Source organism: Rhincodon typus, chromosome 7, assembly GCF_021869965.1.
Source record: "Rhincodon typus isolate 14 chromosome 7, sRhiTyp1.1, whole genome shotgun sequence".
Lineage (NCBI taxonomy): Eukaryota > Metazoa > Chordata > Chondrichthyes > Orectolobiformes > Rhincodontidae > Rhincodon > Rhincodon typus.
Window position 1 is genome coordinate 42,839,864 of NC_063338.1, and position 14,509 is coordinate 42,854,372.

Here is a 14,509-nt window from a genome sequence, read left to right on the forward strand (position 1 = left end):
GATGCTGCTTGGCCTGCTGTGTTCGTCCAGCTCTACACCTTGTTATCTCAGATTCTCCAGCATCTGCAGTTCCTACTATCTCTGAAGAAATGGGAGTTCATTCACATACTTGAATTTCCAGTACAGAGAATTGAATCAGCGGAAAGCTGACATCTTTGGTGTCAAGGACTCCGAGGTGTTTCAGATGAATCAACCACTTGGCATTTCTGGCTGAAGATGGCTGTTCTTTTTTAACATAGCTTTCTAGGCTTCCCATTCATTGAGGATGAAGATATTTATGGAGTTTCCTCCTCCTGTTATTTGTTCAACCGTCAAACATCATTCACTACTCTGCTTCAGAACTGCTGAGCATTGATCCGATCCTTGTTTGTAGGACATGTGGCTCTGTACGGCATGCTACTGCCTAAATTTGATCCTTTTCCTCCCTTGCACCATCATTTTTGAAGTTCCCAACTGCAATTTCTTGCCTAGATGCCGTTCCTTGGTGCTATGATCTAAAAGACAATCAAATTAGACCATAACCTGTTGATAGGTTAGGTGAGTGTGCAAAAAGTTGGCAAATGGCTTGTAATGTGGGAAAAATGGGAGGTTATTCATTTTGGGAGGGAGAACAAAGAACAAAATATTATTTAAACAGAAAAACTGCAGAAAGCTGCAATACAAAGGGACTTGGGGGAATTTGTGCATGAAACACAAAGCTAGCACACAGGTACAGCAGGTAATCAGGATGGCTAATGGAACTTTGGCTCTTTATTTCAAGAAATTGGGGTAGAAGAATAGGGAAGTCTTCCTGCAATTGTACAAGCTACTGGTGAGACCACATTTGAAGTACTATGAGCAGTTTTGGTCCCCTTATGTAAGGGAAAGATGTTGTTGAACAGCCTACTCCTGTTCCTATTTCCTATGGTCTTACAAGATGTAGGAGCAGTAGGCCATTCAAACCATCAAGACTGCTCTGTCATTTAATGAGATGCTGGCTGATCTGACGATGGATAGGTTAAAGTATAACAATAGGTGAATTTTTGGGTTAATTGAAGTTAATTGTTTCCATTGTTTAGTGTTTAGGTTGTGTACTGAGATAGCGTTTAGTTAATGTTGCTTTTAGTTTGCCTAGTACAGTACAAGTCTTAAAACTTTAAACCATAAGATATAAGAACAGAAGAATGCTATTCGGCCCATTAAGTCTGTTCCAGTGTTCAATGAAATCATGGCTGATCTGATCAGCGCCAACTCCACTTTCCTGCTTTATCCCCATATCCCTTGATTCCCTTACTGATTCAATATCTGTCTATCTCAGCCTTGAATATTCTTAATAATGCAGCCTGAGTCCTCTGCAGTAAAGAATTCCACGCATTCACTACTTTTTGAGAAAAGAAAATCCTTGTTTTAAATGGGCAACTCTTCTGAGATTATGTCCTCTTGTCTTAGATTCTCCCACAAGGGGCAAAGACCACTCTGCATCTACCCTGTAAAGTTCCCTTAGCATCTTTTATGTTTCAGTGCAGTCTCCACTAATTGTTCTAAACTCCAATGAGTTCAAGTCTAACCTACTCAACATTTCATACAAAAATCCCTCCATACCTGGAATCATCCTTGTGAACCTGCTGTGGACTGCCTGTAATGCCATATATCTTTCACTCAGTAAGGGGACCTAAACTATTCAGTATTCTAGGCATGGTCTGACTAGTGTTCTGAAGTGCAAACACTGGACCTGAAACGTTAACTCTGATTATTAAGAATTATTATGAATAATGGATTATTAAGAATATTCAAGGCTGAGATAGAAGAAGATATTTAATCAGTAAGGGAATCGAGGGTTATGGGGTTAAGGCAGAAAAGTGGAGTTGAGGATTACCAGATTAGCCGTGATTTCATTGAACGATAGAGCAGACTTAACGGGCCAAACAGCATTCTTCTGTTCCTATGTCTCATGGTCTAAAGTTTTAATACTTGATAACAACAGTGCTTAGAGAGGATATTCTTAAGTGGTCATCAAATGAGGCCATATGGTTAGAACTTAGAAACAAGAAGGGGATGGTCACTCTGTTGGGACTGTATTATAGACCCTCAAATAGCCAGTGGGTACTAGAGGAGCAGATGTGGAGAGAGACTGCAGATACCTGTAGGAATAATAGAGTAGTATTGGTTGGAGATTTTAATTTCCCCTGTATTGACTTGGCCATCCACAGTGTAATTTGTCAAATGTGTCCAAGTTTCCTAAATCAATACATAGAGGACCCAACTCGAGAGGTAACACTGGGCCTCCTGTTAGGAAACGAGGCCGGGCAAATGACTGAAGTGTCAGTCGGCGAGCACGTTGGGTCCAGTGATCATAACTCTATTAGTTTTAACATAGTTATAGTAAAGATAGGACAATCCACAGGTTAAGGTGTTAAATTGGAGCAGGGCTAATTTTGGGACCATTAGGCAGGATCTAGATGAGGTCGATTGCGTGAGTCTGTTTGAAGGAGAAGGAACGACTGGCAAATGGGAGGCTTTTAAAAGTGTGATATCAAGAGCCCAGGGATAGTATATCCCTGTTAGGGTGAAGGGAAAAGCTGGCAGGTTTAGGTTTCCCTGGCTGACGAAGGATAGTGAGGCTCTGGTCAGGAAAATGAAGAAGGCGTACATTGGATTTAAGCTATTGGGCTCAAGTGGATCCCTAGATGACCATAAATAATGTAGGAGCACACAAGACGGAAACCAGAAGAGCAAACAGGGTATGAGATGGATCTGGTAGATAAGATTGAAGATGATGCCAAGACGTTCTATAGCTTTATTAAAAGTGAAAGCGTGGCTGGAGAGAGAATAGCTCCCCTTAAAGATCAGCATGGTCATTTACATGTAGAGCCACAGGAAATGGGTAAGATTTTTAACGAATATTTCTCCTCCGTGTTTACTGAGCAGAGAATCATGAATGCTAAGGAAATAAGGAAAGCAAGTAGGGAAGATCTGAATGTGAATGTACAAGGCATAATTAGTAAGTTTGCAGATGATACAAAATCGGGAGGTATTGTTGATATCGAAGAACGTTATCAAAAATTACAGATGGATCTTGATCAAATGGAGAATTGGGCTGAGGGTTGGTAAATGCAATTCAATACAGGTAAATTTGAGGTTTTGCACTTTGGAAAGTCAAACCACAGTAGGACTTATACAGTAAATGGTAAGGTCCTGAGGAGTGTTGTGGAACAGAGGGACCGAGGAGTACAAGTACATAGTTTGTTGAAAACAGCATCACAGGTGGACAGGATGGTGAAGAAGGCATTTAGTATGCTGGTCTTCGTCAGTCAAGGCATTGAGTATAGGAGTTGGGATGTTATGTTACAGTTGTATAAGTCGTTGGTGAGGCCGCACATGGAGTATTTTGGTCACCCTGCTATAGGAAAGACATAGTTAAACTGGAAAGTGTGCAAAGAAGATTTACGAGGATGTTGCCAGGACTAGTAGGCCTGAGTATAGGGAGAGCTTGGCCAGGATGGGACTTTATTCCTTCGAACATAGGCGAATGAGGTGTATAAAATCATGAGGGGCATAGATAGGATGAATGCATATTTTCCCAGAGATGGGGAATTGAAAACTAGAGGGCATAGGTTTAAGGTAAGAGGGGATAGATTTAAGAAGAACCTGAGGGGCAACTTCTTCACCCAGAGAGTGGTGTGTATGTGGAATGGGCTGCCAGAAAAAGCGGTTGAGACAGGTACGATAGCAACATTCAAAAAACACTTGGGTAGGTACATGGATGGGAAGGGTTTAGAAGGATATGGGCCAAATGCAGGCAATTGAAAGGTCAGCATGGATCAGTTTCGACCAAAGGGCCTGTTTCCATGCTGTACTACGCTGTGACTGTCCAGAGATGCTGCCAGACCAGCTGAGTTTTTCCAGCAATTTCTGTTTTTTTTTATGGTATGACTAGTGCCTTTTATAGTTTTAGCAAGACTTTCCTGTTTTTACACTCTGTTCCTTTTGAAATAAAGGCCAATAGTCTGTTTGCCTTTCCTATTATTCATCAAGATTGAACTTGTGATTCAGGCACAGGGACCCCCAAATCCCTTTATTCTGCTGCTTTCTGCAGTCTCTATTTAAATAAATTTCATCTCTTCTATTCTTTGCACCAGAGTGCATAATCTCACATTTGCCCCACATTGTATACCATCTGCCAAGTCTTTGCCCACTCACTTAGCCTGTCTATATCTTTCTGTAAACTTTTTGTGTCATCCTCACAACTTGCATTCTCACCTGTTGTTCCATATTCCCCACCCGTGCCAAACAGCATATTGGTTGCTAATTTGGGTAGCACGGTGGCTCAATGGTTAGCACTACTGCCTCAAAGCACCAGGAACCCAGGTTTGATTCCACCCTCAGGCAACTGTCTGTATGGAGTTTGCACGTTCTCCCCGTGTCTGCGTAGGGTTCCTCCCACAGAACAAAGATGTACAAGCTCGGTGAATTGGCTCAGCTAAATTGCCCATAGTGTTCAGGGATGTGCAGATTAGGTGGGTTATAGGGGGATTGGTCTGGGTGGGATGCTGTGAGGGTCGGTTGGGCCGAAGGGCCTATTTCCACACTGTAGGGATTCTATGATCTTTGATGTCTGCTGGTGGAACACAGCTCATTTTTCCATTCCATGTTGACAGACTACTTTTCTATCGTTCCATCTTGGATATGTCAGAATTTCCATTTGGGATGACTACACATCACAGATTCTTTTCCTGAGGCACTGCCATTACCCTCCACCCTCAATGTTTCAGATGATTGAATCAAATTCTGCAACTGTAGGATTCTGTTTGTTAGCTGAGCCCCATAATCAGGTTACCAACTATTAAAAATAAGGGACACTGTCGGAGTAGTGTAGGCGCTGGTGGACCGTCCTTAAACCACACTGTTTACCATTAATTGACCAAAATTGGTTCCCTCCCGTTCACCAGTCAGTATGAACTGCCGCATAGTGGTTCTTTCTTGTCATGTTACCAATAACTAACCCCCCCATGAGTCCCTCCAGTGACCATTGACTGACCCACAATAGCTTCTTGTGTACTAATGGCTCACCCTTAACCTGACACCGCTACCCAGCCTTGTGTCATGTGACCAGGTGACGTAGGGCCGAGGGTTCCTGTGTTGAACTCTCGCGAGTTTTCGTCCGATTGGCCGTGAGCAAGAATCAGCCCTTGTGGTAAGTTTGTAAACAACGATAATCAGTAATCTAGACGGCTCTGGGCTTCTTCTCATGACATTTGGAGCGGCGTTTATTTTCACAATGAGCTCTGGTCATGGGGCTTGGGTGTGTGAGCGGCGAGCGGCTCCGGGGTGGGTCTGTTCACAAACGTTATTTGTTAATATGGCGACACTCCCCGGCCGCTGGGGCTCCGATTCCTGAGGCTTCCTTCCAGTTGGAGGAGGTTTCCTCACAGTGCGGCTTACTCCTGTTCTCTGGAGTCGCACAAATTCCCGAGTAACCGCTTGTGTTAAGTAAAGGGCGGGGTCTTTCTGGTCTTGAATCGTGGTACTCTTCTAGAAGTGGACACATCTGTATGAGACGAACGGTAGAAAATCCAACCAGTGTCTCGTTCCCTAGAAAGCAGACCGGTAGTATCCTTGTCATTGGTATTGCTGCGTTGTAACCGAGTCAAATCGTACATTGGGGACGTTAATGCGATTCACACAGCAAGTTGAACCAAAATTTGTAGCGTCTTGTTATTAATGATGTACCGTATGAAATCCTGCACCTCCAACCAAACGAATCGCGTTTAATCTTATCATTGGTTTCGGGTTCTAAAGGAATTAATTAAGAGTCAATAATGGCTATTTCCCAGCCGTAGAAAGTATAAATACTGCTTCTGTTTTCTTCAGTAATAAACAGTTTTAAAATCCGATAGGCAAGTATATTTGTTAATGGGAAGCTCGGGTGTAGGCCAAAAGTCCATAGTGCCTATCGACACCACCAAGGTAAATCAAAATTACGTGACGCCAAGCTTAATTTTCAAAATCTTGTCGAAGGAATAAAAAACAAGAGTTCTACAGTTTTGAAAACAAGCATTCATCAGAAGGAAAAATACTTTGTAGGGCAATGTATTTGATACTTAGGAAACAGGAAGCAAAGTTTGAAGCAACACTAAGGTGGTATCATAACACAAAATAGAAACATGCTTGAGAGTGAAAAGGCCTCTTGTTGTTTTCAGCAATATTAGAAAGGTGGCGGAAGGAACTGTCTAAATTGACAGCATTATTGAAGTCTTGATTTTGTTGTGTCATTGAGGGGAAAGTAATAAATGTTTGAAACATGACGATGTAGGTTTCTACATTTTTAAGTGATGTGGGATTGCTATTTGAAGTCACAAGAACTGTGCAGTCCAATGTTATCCGTTGACGGACAAGGACAATGGATGAAAAATCAAAGGCATGGTAGCAGTACAATATATTATACTTGCCAGAGATTGAGGAAATGGTATGCATTTTAAAAAAATGAAAAAAATATTTGTTTCAATGATGCTGCTTCATTGCAGAATGATTTATCTGTTGGACTTTTGAAGGAATGGTGATATATTGTATGCAGCATTCTATGTAGAATAGAATCATGAAAAGCATGGGTAGGGGTGAATGATCAGTGTAAGTCATTGATCTGAAGATGGAACCAGATGAGGCAAACAAGAGGACCCTGGAGATTTCTTGCTTTAAGAGAAAAGGAGTCTAAGGAAGATGAATCAACTACAGCACAGATGGTGATTGAGATCAAAATTGAGAACCGTAAATGTATTTTTAATGGGGCTTCCAAATCAGTTTAGAAATACATGGTGCCAGATTTCATCAAAAGCTATGTGTTGTCTGAGCAATGACCAATGATTCAGAAAAGGATTTCTTTCATGACTTTAAAAATGATTACACTATTATTAAATGCACCCAGCGAGCATGCAATTGATATATATTGATTTAACTTGGGCTGTAGATATTTTTAATCAACCCATTTAGACAAGTTATGACACAACTCTGGAGCAGGTGGGACTTGAATCCAAGCCTTCTGGCTCAGAGGTAGGAACACTACCACTGCCCCACAAGAACTCCCCAATTCAGGCTGTAACCTTAGCAGTTAACAAATGCAGAGGTTTGTGTTTTAGAATCTGATGTAGTAGCACCGGAGGAGGCCATTTGGTCCATTTTGTATGCGCTAGTCAACAAAGATCTGACTACACTAATCCCATTTTTGTCCATGGCCCTAGAGGTTCTGACAATGCAAATGAATATCTAAATACTGCTTAAATGTAAGAAGAGTTTCTGATTTTACCACCCTTTCAGGCAGTTAGTTCCAGGAAATTTTCTCCTCAACTTAGCCTTCAACCTCTTACCTTAAATCTATGTCCCCTGGTTTTTGATCTCTGTACTAATGGAAAAAAGTATCTTCCTATCAATGTCCCTCATGATCTTGAAAACCTCTATCAGGTCACTTCTCAACCTTAACTGCTGTAAGGAAAATAATTCCAGCCTGTCCAGTCTTTCCTCATATACACTCTTGCACCATCCTGGTAAGTATCCCCTGCATCCTCTCAAGTAGAACAGCACCCTTCCTCTAATGTGCTGATCAGACATCATGCAGTACTTCAGTTGCGGCTTAATCCTCATATTATACAATTTGAGCATAACCTCCCTGCTCTTGTATTCTGTGCCTTGGCTAATAAAAGCAAATATCTAACTTGGCTGACATATCTGCCCTACTACCTTCAGGAATATACACGTCAAGTTCTCTTTGGTCTTTGGTACTTTCCTGGTTTCTACCACTCATAGCTGCCTTTTTAGGATGGTGGAGTTTGCACGTTCTCCCCATGTCTGCATGGGTTTCTTCCGGGTGTGTCGGTTTCCTTGTGCAGCTTAGGTCGATTGGCCGTGCTAAATTGCCCATAACATCAAGGGATGTGCAGGCTAGGTGGATTAGCCATGGGAAATGCAGGGTTATAGGGTAGGGAGATGCTGCCTGGATGTTGGTGTGGACTTGATGGACCAAATGACCTGCTTCCACACTGTGGGGATTCTATGATTCAATGTCAGACAAAAAGACAGAAGCTCTTCAGTCTATGAAGTGAAGATATTTATTTTCAAAGTTATAAAATATCAAATTATCTATGTAATTTTATGCTGCACTTAGTGTAAATCATTACACAGCCACAAGCAGTGTTCCTGCTAATTTTTGCTTCTGCGTGGACCTCTTGAGATCTCAGCATGGCAGTGCCTTCTGGAACTGAAAGTCAATCCTGCAAGTGGCGTCGGCATCTAAGTGCCCGTTTGTGGATCTTCAGAGCAGCCATATATGTACACCACTGCACATCTTAGAGCGTACATTTATTGGGTCTGTATTTTTGTTCTGCTATAATGTGCTTTGAACCAAAAGTTCAAGGTGATTTTTTTTTTTGTTTCAGAAACACTTAATAACTGGTAACTTAGGATTGAGTGGTAGTATGTAGGAAAATATGTTTAACATGGACGGAGAAGAGTAGGAAACACCTGGCTGGAATATTTGCTTTGGTGCATTGAATGCTATTGTGTCAATTTTATGGCAAAATACACTTGCTAAATATGGGAAGCTTTTGTTCTTTTTGAAGAACTCTATACAAATTTGTACTTTGATATTGAAGACAACAATAACTTTCAAGTTGAAGTTACAGGATCTATTTTGTTTAGTTGTCTTGTGCAGTTGTACTTAAATGAAGGTAGAAGTGGATCTGAGTCATTCCTTCACATAGAATATATTTTTATGAAATATCTCCGGTTTTGTGAGGATAAATAGATATCCAAATGGAAACACCAAAGAACTGTGGTTGCTGGAAGTCTGGAACAACTTAGTGCCAGATCTGCTATCAGTGGAAAGAGAAATAGAGTTAACATTTTTTAGTCCAGAGATTGAAGAAGTGTATGTTGTTCCAGGAATTTCTGTTGGTATTCAAAGACTTGGTAGACTAATTTGAAATTGTTTACTTTCAATGGTTGAAGTTATATTGGGAATTAGGGAAAATAGACCTTTTGATTATTGATTATTTTAGAATACACTTGTATCACAACTGTTAAAATGTGAGCAAAGTTCTCAGCGATTTCTTGGATGCAGATTAGCGTGAAATTTCCTCAATGAGATGGAAGTTATTAATAACAAAATTTCTGTCTTCAGTTCTGTAGTTACAAAACATCAGTCAGAAAGATTCAAATACGTGTGGTGTAATTGCAATAACAGTAAGTTCACACAATATGGCACAGTTATGTACTCTGAGTACCTTTTCACTTCTGTCCACATATCAATCCTCAATTTGTGTTACATAATCCCCTGACCCCCAGTGTTGTGTAATGACATCTTGTGTGGGACCTGGTCAAATACCTTTTTGACAAATTTATCCACTGGTTCCCCCAGATACTGATAATGGCAATCTCAAGAAACAAATAGATGTATCAAGCATGTTTTCTGTTTCATGTATCTGTGTTGGCTTTGCCTAGTCATAACTATACTATGATTTTCTAAATGCCCTGTTACCAAGTTTTTAAGAATAGATTCTAATATTTTACCAATTGATTTGTAACTAGCTTTCTTGTTATTTCTCTCCCTCTCTTCACTCTCAAATGACCAGGATTGTGTGTGTTGTTCCCAATCCATTGCAATCATTCTAGAATAGAGTTATTATGTAAGGTCATAACCATCCATAACAAAAATTTCGGATGCAGGCTATTAATCCAAAGGGTTTGTCAACACTTAGTCCCAGTAATTTCTTCATTATATTTCTTATTTCTTGGAATATCTCATCCTGATTAGGCCCTTAGACTGTCACCATTTCTGGAATATTTCCGTCTTCTGCCATGAAGACAAGTACAAAGTATTTGTTTAGTGTCTCTGCCATTTCCTTCTTCTCCATTTTAATTTTTCTTCCCTCTATCTCTAGTAGGTGGTCCAAACTTACTTTTGCTCATCTGTTCCTTTTGGTATAGAATTTTTTTTACATAGAGCTACATAACCGAACAACACAGAAACATGCTGTTCACCCCAAACAGTCTAAGCTGATGTTTTAGCTGCACACAAGCCTCCTCACGATCTTCTTCTAATGTTATCAGCATTACTTGTGTTACATTTTTCCACATGTTTATCCAGTTTAAAAACCAAAAGAACTGTGGCTGCTGTAAATCAGAAACAAAAACAGAAATTGCTGGAAAAGCTCAGCAGGTCTGAAGAGAAATCAGAGTTAAAGTTTTGGGTTCGGTAACCCTTCCACAGAACTGATGGTAGCTAGGAAAATGTTGGCTTTTATGCAGAAGAGAGGGTGGGGAGAGGGGGTAAGGAGTAAACAAAAGGTGGGGATAGAGCCCAAGGCGAGAGAAGAGAAGAACAGTTGGACAGACAAAGAAGTAGATAGCGATCTGGTTAGGAGGGTGAATAGCTGTTAATGGAGACTGTTAGTGGCTAACAATGGGTTCTGTACAATAGCAGACTATGTGATAACAAAGCCTGGTGTGTGTGTGTGTGTGTGTGTGGAGGTCGGGGTGGGTTGGTGGATGGGTAGGTGGTGGGTCTGGGATGCTCCAAGGAGGGACGGTGTGGTCTTGATGGACCGAGGCTGGCCTCCCACTGTAAGGATTCTGTGAATCTATAAAAGGTGCCACATTTCAGAGGAATGGCTTTCTCTTTTCCTAGTACTGGTGCTACTACCCCATGACTCAAAAATCCTGCCTCTCTTACCATTCTTTCAGCCGCACATTTAATCTCCACATTTGTTGGTCCCTGTGCCATTTTGTGCATGGATCAAGTAATAATCAAACATGATTATCTGCAAAGTTCTAGATTGCAATTGTGGTTCTAGCTCCTCAAATTTTTTCTATTAACTCCTAATAAGGTGCATGTAACAAACATAACACAGTAATCAGGTGGGACTTGACCCTTCATTTAAACTGAGCAAACCAAGTTTAAAAGAAAGATATTTTTACACTGTGCCAAGAACCATCTAGGGAACAAACTTTTTGAGATCTAGTATTGTGTAGTGAGAAAAGGGTTAATTTAATCACATTGTAATGAAAAACTTTCTTGGGATTTGTGACCATACTGTGAGAAATTTATAGTTTGAGTGAGTTAGTTAAGTCACGGAAGACGGTCTTAAAGCAAATTATGTGTATGAAGGATGAGTTGGCTGGGTAGATTCAAAAACTACATTAAACGATACAATAGTAAAATTAGACCAGAGGTTCAACTCAAACTAAAGGATGTTAAAGTGAGTATCTAATTAATGGGGAAGCTAATAATATTGCCACATACAATAAGCCTAAGGAGCGTGAAGATTTTAGAATTCAGCAAGGATGATCAAGAAATTGATGTATTAAAAGAAGCATAAACTAACAAGATATAAAAAAAACACTTCAAATGCAACACTTAGACTTCGATTGTATGGTCCTGGTCACTACATTATTACAAAGTGCAAAACAAATTTACAATGATATTAAATCAGTCTATGTGGTTGTACCTATCAAGAAAGGATGAACAGACTGGAAGATAGTAAGAACTGCCAATGCTGGAGTCAGTGATAACATAGTGTGGAACTGAAGGAAAACAGCAGGCCAGGCAGCATCAGAGGAGCAGGAAAGCTGATGTTTTGGGTCAGGACCTTTCTTCAGAATGAACAGACTGGAATTCTTTTCTCGAAGACTGAAGGCCAACCTAACAAAGATCTTTAAAATTATGAAAGCCATTGGTAAATCGGGCGCAGGGAGAGTTTCACTTGCAGTAGATTGCAAAAGTGGAAGCCATGAAATAAGATAAGCACCAAGAAATCAGGATTGCAATATAGGAGAAACTTCACTCAAAAAGTGATGACAGCATGCCACTCATTACCACAGGCAATAGTCAAGGTGAGTAGCAGATTGAGTAGCATACATTTCAAGGATAAAGTAGATAAAAAACAAAAACAGAAATTGCTGGAAAAGCAGGTCTGGCAGCATCTGTGAAGAAAATGCAAAGTTAACGTTTTGGGTCCACCTCAGAACTGATGGTAGCTAGGAAAGTGTCAGTTTTTATGCGGAAGATAGGGTGGGGAGAGGAGGGTAAGGAGTAAGGAGTAAACAGTACGTGGGGATAGAGCCCAAAGAGGGAGAAGAGACAAAGGAGTGGATAACAATCTGGCTAGTGGGGTGATGAGACTCAACCAAGGGTTCCCCAGTACCGTTATCAGCAGGGCCCTCAACCAGGTCCAACTCATCTCCCGCACATCCACCCTCACTCCCTCTCTTCCCCTACAATTGCTAAAGGTGTAACACCTCCTCCCTCCTCAGTATACCACTTCTAGGGCAGTGTATAGGGCTTTAAACTAATGAAGGCTTGGTGTAATGAACAAAATTCAAAAAAGGTTAAATTCAAAAGTTGTTGAAGAAGTGCGAAGGTTGTAGAGTATAACAATGACTTGGGTGGAAAATAAGCAGAGTCTTTCAGAAGGGACAGAGAGCCTTAAGTATATGACAGAGCATTTGAAAGTAAGGTGGCATTGGATTTGCTCCCTTGATGGTGCTATGTTTGCTTATCGTCCATGCGGATCTTGCTCTCATCCATCTGAGCAGAAGGAACCTTGCTGGGTAAAGTCAAAGATGCTATTCCAGTGCTACTGCTGGAGTTCCCTTATCTGTCTGACTTTCAGGCGCAGCATGCTATCCCGACCATAAATCAGATCTGTACCACGTTCAAATCTAAGGGTGTGACTTCAGCCTAGATCAAAATGTCCATGTAACTCTTCCCTGTCTCTGATGTCACGCAATGCTTACACTTATGATCCAGCTCAACAATTTTGATCAGACACTTCTTCAACATACACATACCACCATTGTGGTTCCCTGGATAAAGAAAGGAAATGTAACTAATTTATCTTAGATTGTAATAAGTGCCAATTCTTTCATTTTTACATAGTGACTTTGATGTCAAATTTGACCAGTCTGTCAAGAACTCCTCGCTAATAAAGACATTTTTATGAAATTTTTTCTGAAGAAGGGTCTAGGCCCGAAATGTCATTCTTCCTGCTCCTCTGATGCTGCTTGGCCTGCTGTGTTCATCCAGCTCTACACCTTGTTATCTCAGATTCTCCAGAATCTGCAGTTCCTACTATCTCTGAGCCTATTTTCCAAGGATCTGTATCCCTCTGCTCCCTGCCCATTCATGTATCTGCCTAGATACATCTTAAATGATGCTATCGTGCCCGCTTCTACCACCTCCGCTGGTAACGCGTTCCAGGCCCCCACCACCCTCTGCGTAAAGAACTCTCCCTTCAACCCCCCCCCCCCCCCCACCTTGAAATCGTGACCCCTAGTAATTGAGTCCCCCACTCTGGGGGGAAAAAGCTGGTTGCTATCCACCCTGTCTATACCTCTCATGATTTTGTAGACCTCAATCAGGTCCCCCCTCAACCTCAGTCTTTCTAATGTCAATAATCCTAATCTACTCAACCTCTTTTCATAGCTAGCGCCCTCCATAACAGGCAACATCATGGTGAACCTCCTCTGTACCCTCTCCAAAGCATCACATCCTTTGGTAATGTGCCGACCAGAACTGTACGCGGTATTCCAAATGTGGTTGAACCAAAGTCCTATACAACTGTAACATGACCCGCCAACTCTTGTACTCAATACCACGTCCGATGAATGAAAGCGTGCCGTGTGCCTTCTTGACCAGTCTATCGATCTGCATTGCCACCTTCAGGGTACAGTGGACCTGAACACCCAGATCTCTCTGTGCATCAATTTTCTCCAGAGCTTTTCCATTTACCATATAGTTCGCTCTTGAATTGGATCTTCCAAAATGCATCACCTCGCATTTGCCTGGATTGAACTCCATCTGCTATTTCTCCGCCCAACTCTCCAATCTAACTGTATGTCACGGCGGAATTTTTGATGAAGCCCACCTTTGTGTCAGCTGTGATGGTAGCTCTCATGCCCTCTGACTCAGGAAGTCATTGACTCAAGTCCCGAGACTTGAGCACATATCTAGACACTGCAGTTCAGTTCTGTAGTACGGTTATGCTATTGCACATGGCACCTTTTTGATTGAAATATTTAATCAAGTTCCTGCTGTCTCTTTCAGAAGTAATAAATAGGTTACTAAGTCATTATGACATTGCTGTTTGTGAAAATTTGCACAAATTGGCTACTATGTTTTCTAATTGTGGCAGTGACTACACTTAAATGACTTTGAAGTACTTTGGACGTCCTGATGCCAGGAAAGGCACTATGACATTAAAAGCTGTTTAATTTTTATTTGTGCACAGTCTATCCATTTTGTGTGGAAGACCTTTACAGCTTATGTGCAACCGTATAAGCATGGTAACTTAAAGAAGTCCGAATTATGCCATGAGATAGTAGGAACTGCAGATGCTGGAGAATCTGAGATAACAAGGTGTAGAGCTGGATGAACACAGCAGGCCAAGCAGCATCAGGAGCGAAAAAGCTTTCCTGCTCCTCTGATGCTGCTTGGCCTGCTGTGTTCATCCAGCAGGCCAAGCAGCATCAGAGGAGCAGGAAG

At 41.3% G+C, this 14,509-nt stretch overlaps 1 protein-coding gene across 6 annotated transcripts in view; it reads left to right on the forward strand.

Moving 5' to 3' along the window:
* The first annotated feature begins 5,079 nt into the window (after positions 1-5,079).
* Positions 5,080-14,509, forward strand: part of atf2 (activating transcription factor 2) — a 139,896-nt gene continuing 130,466 nt past the window's right edge. For 4 of the 6 annotated variants that reach the window (XM_020529188.2, XM_020529326.2, XM_048598752.1 and 1 more), the window contains exon 1: positions 5,080-5,173. The gene's annotated coding sequence lies outside the window, so the exon portion shown is untranslated. Of the gene's footprint in view, positions 5,174-5,284; positions 5,308-5,358; positions 5,587-14,509 lie in introns of those variants that run through there. The other 2 variants (XM_048598750.1, XM_048598747.1) reach the window with 2 other exon arrangements.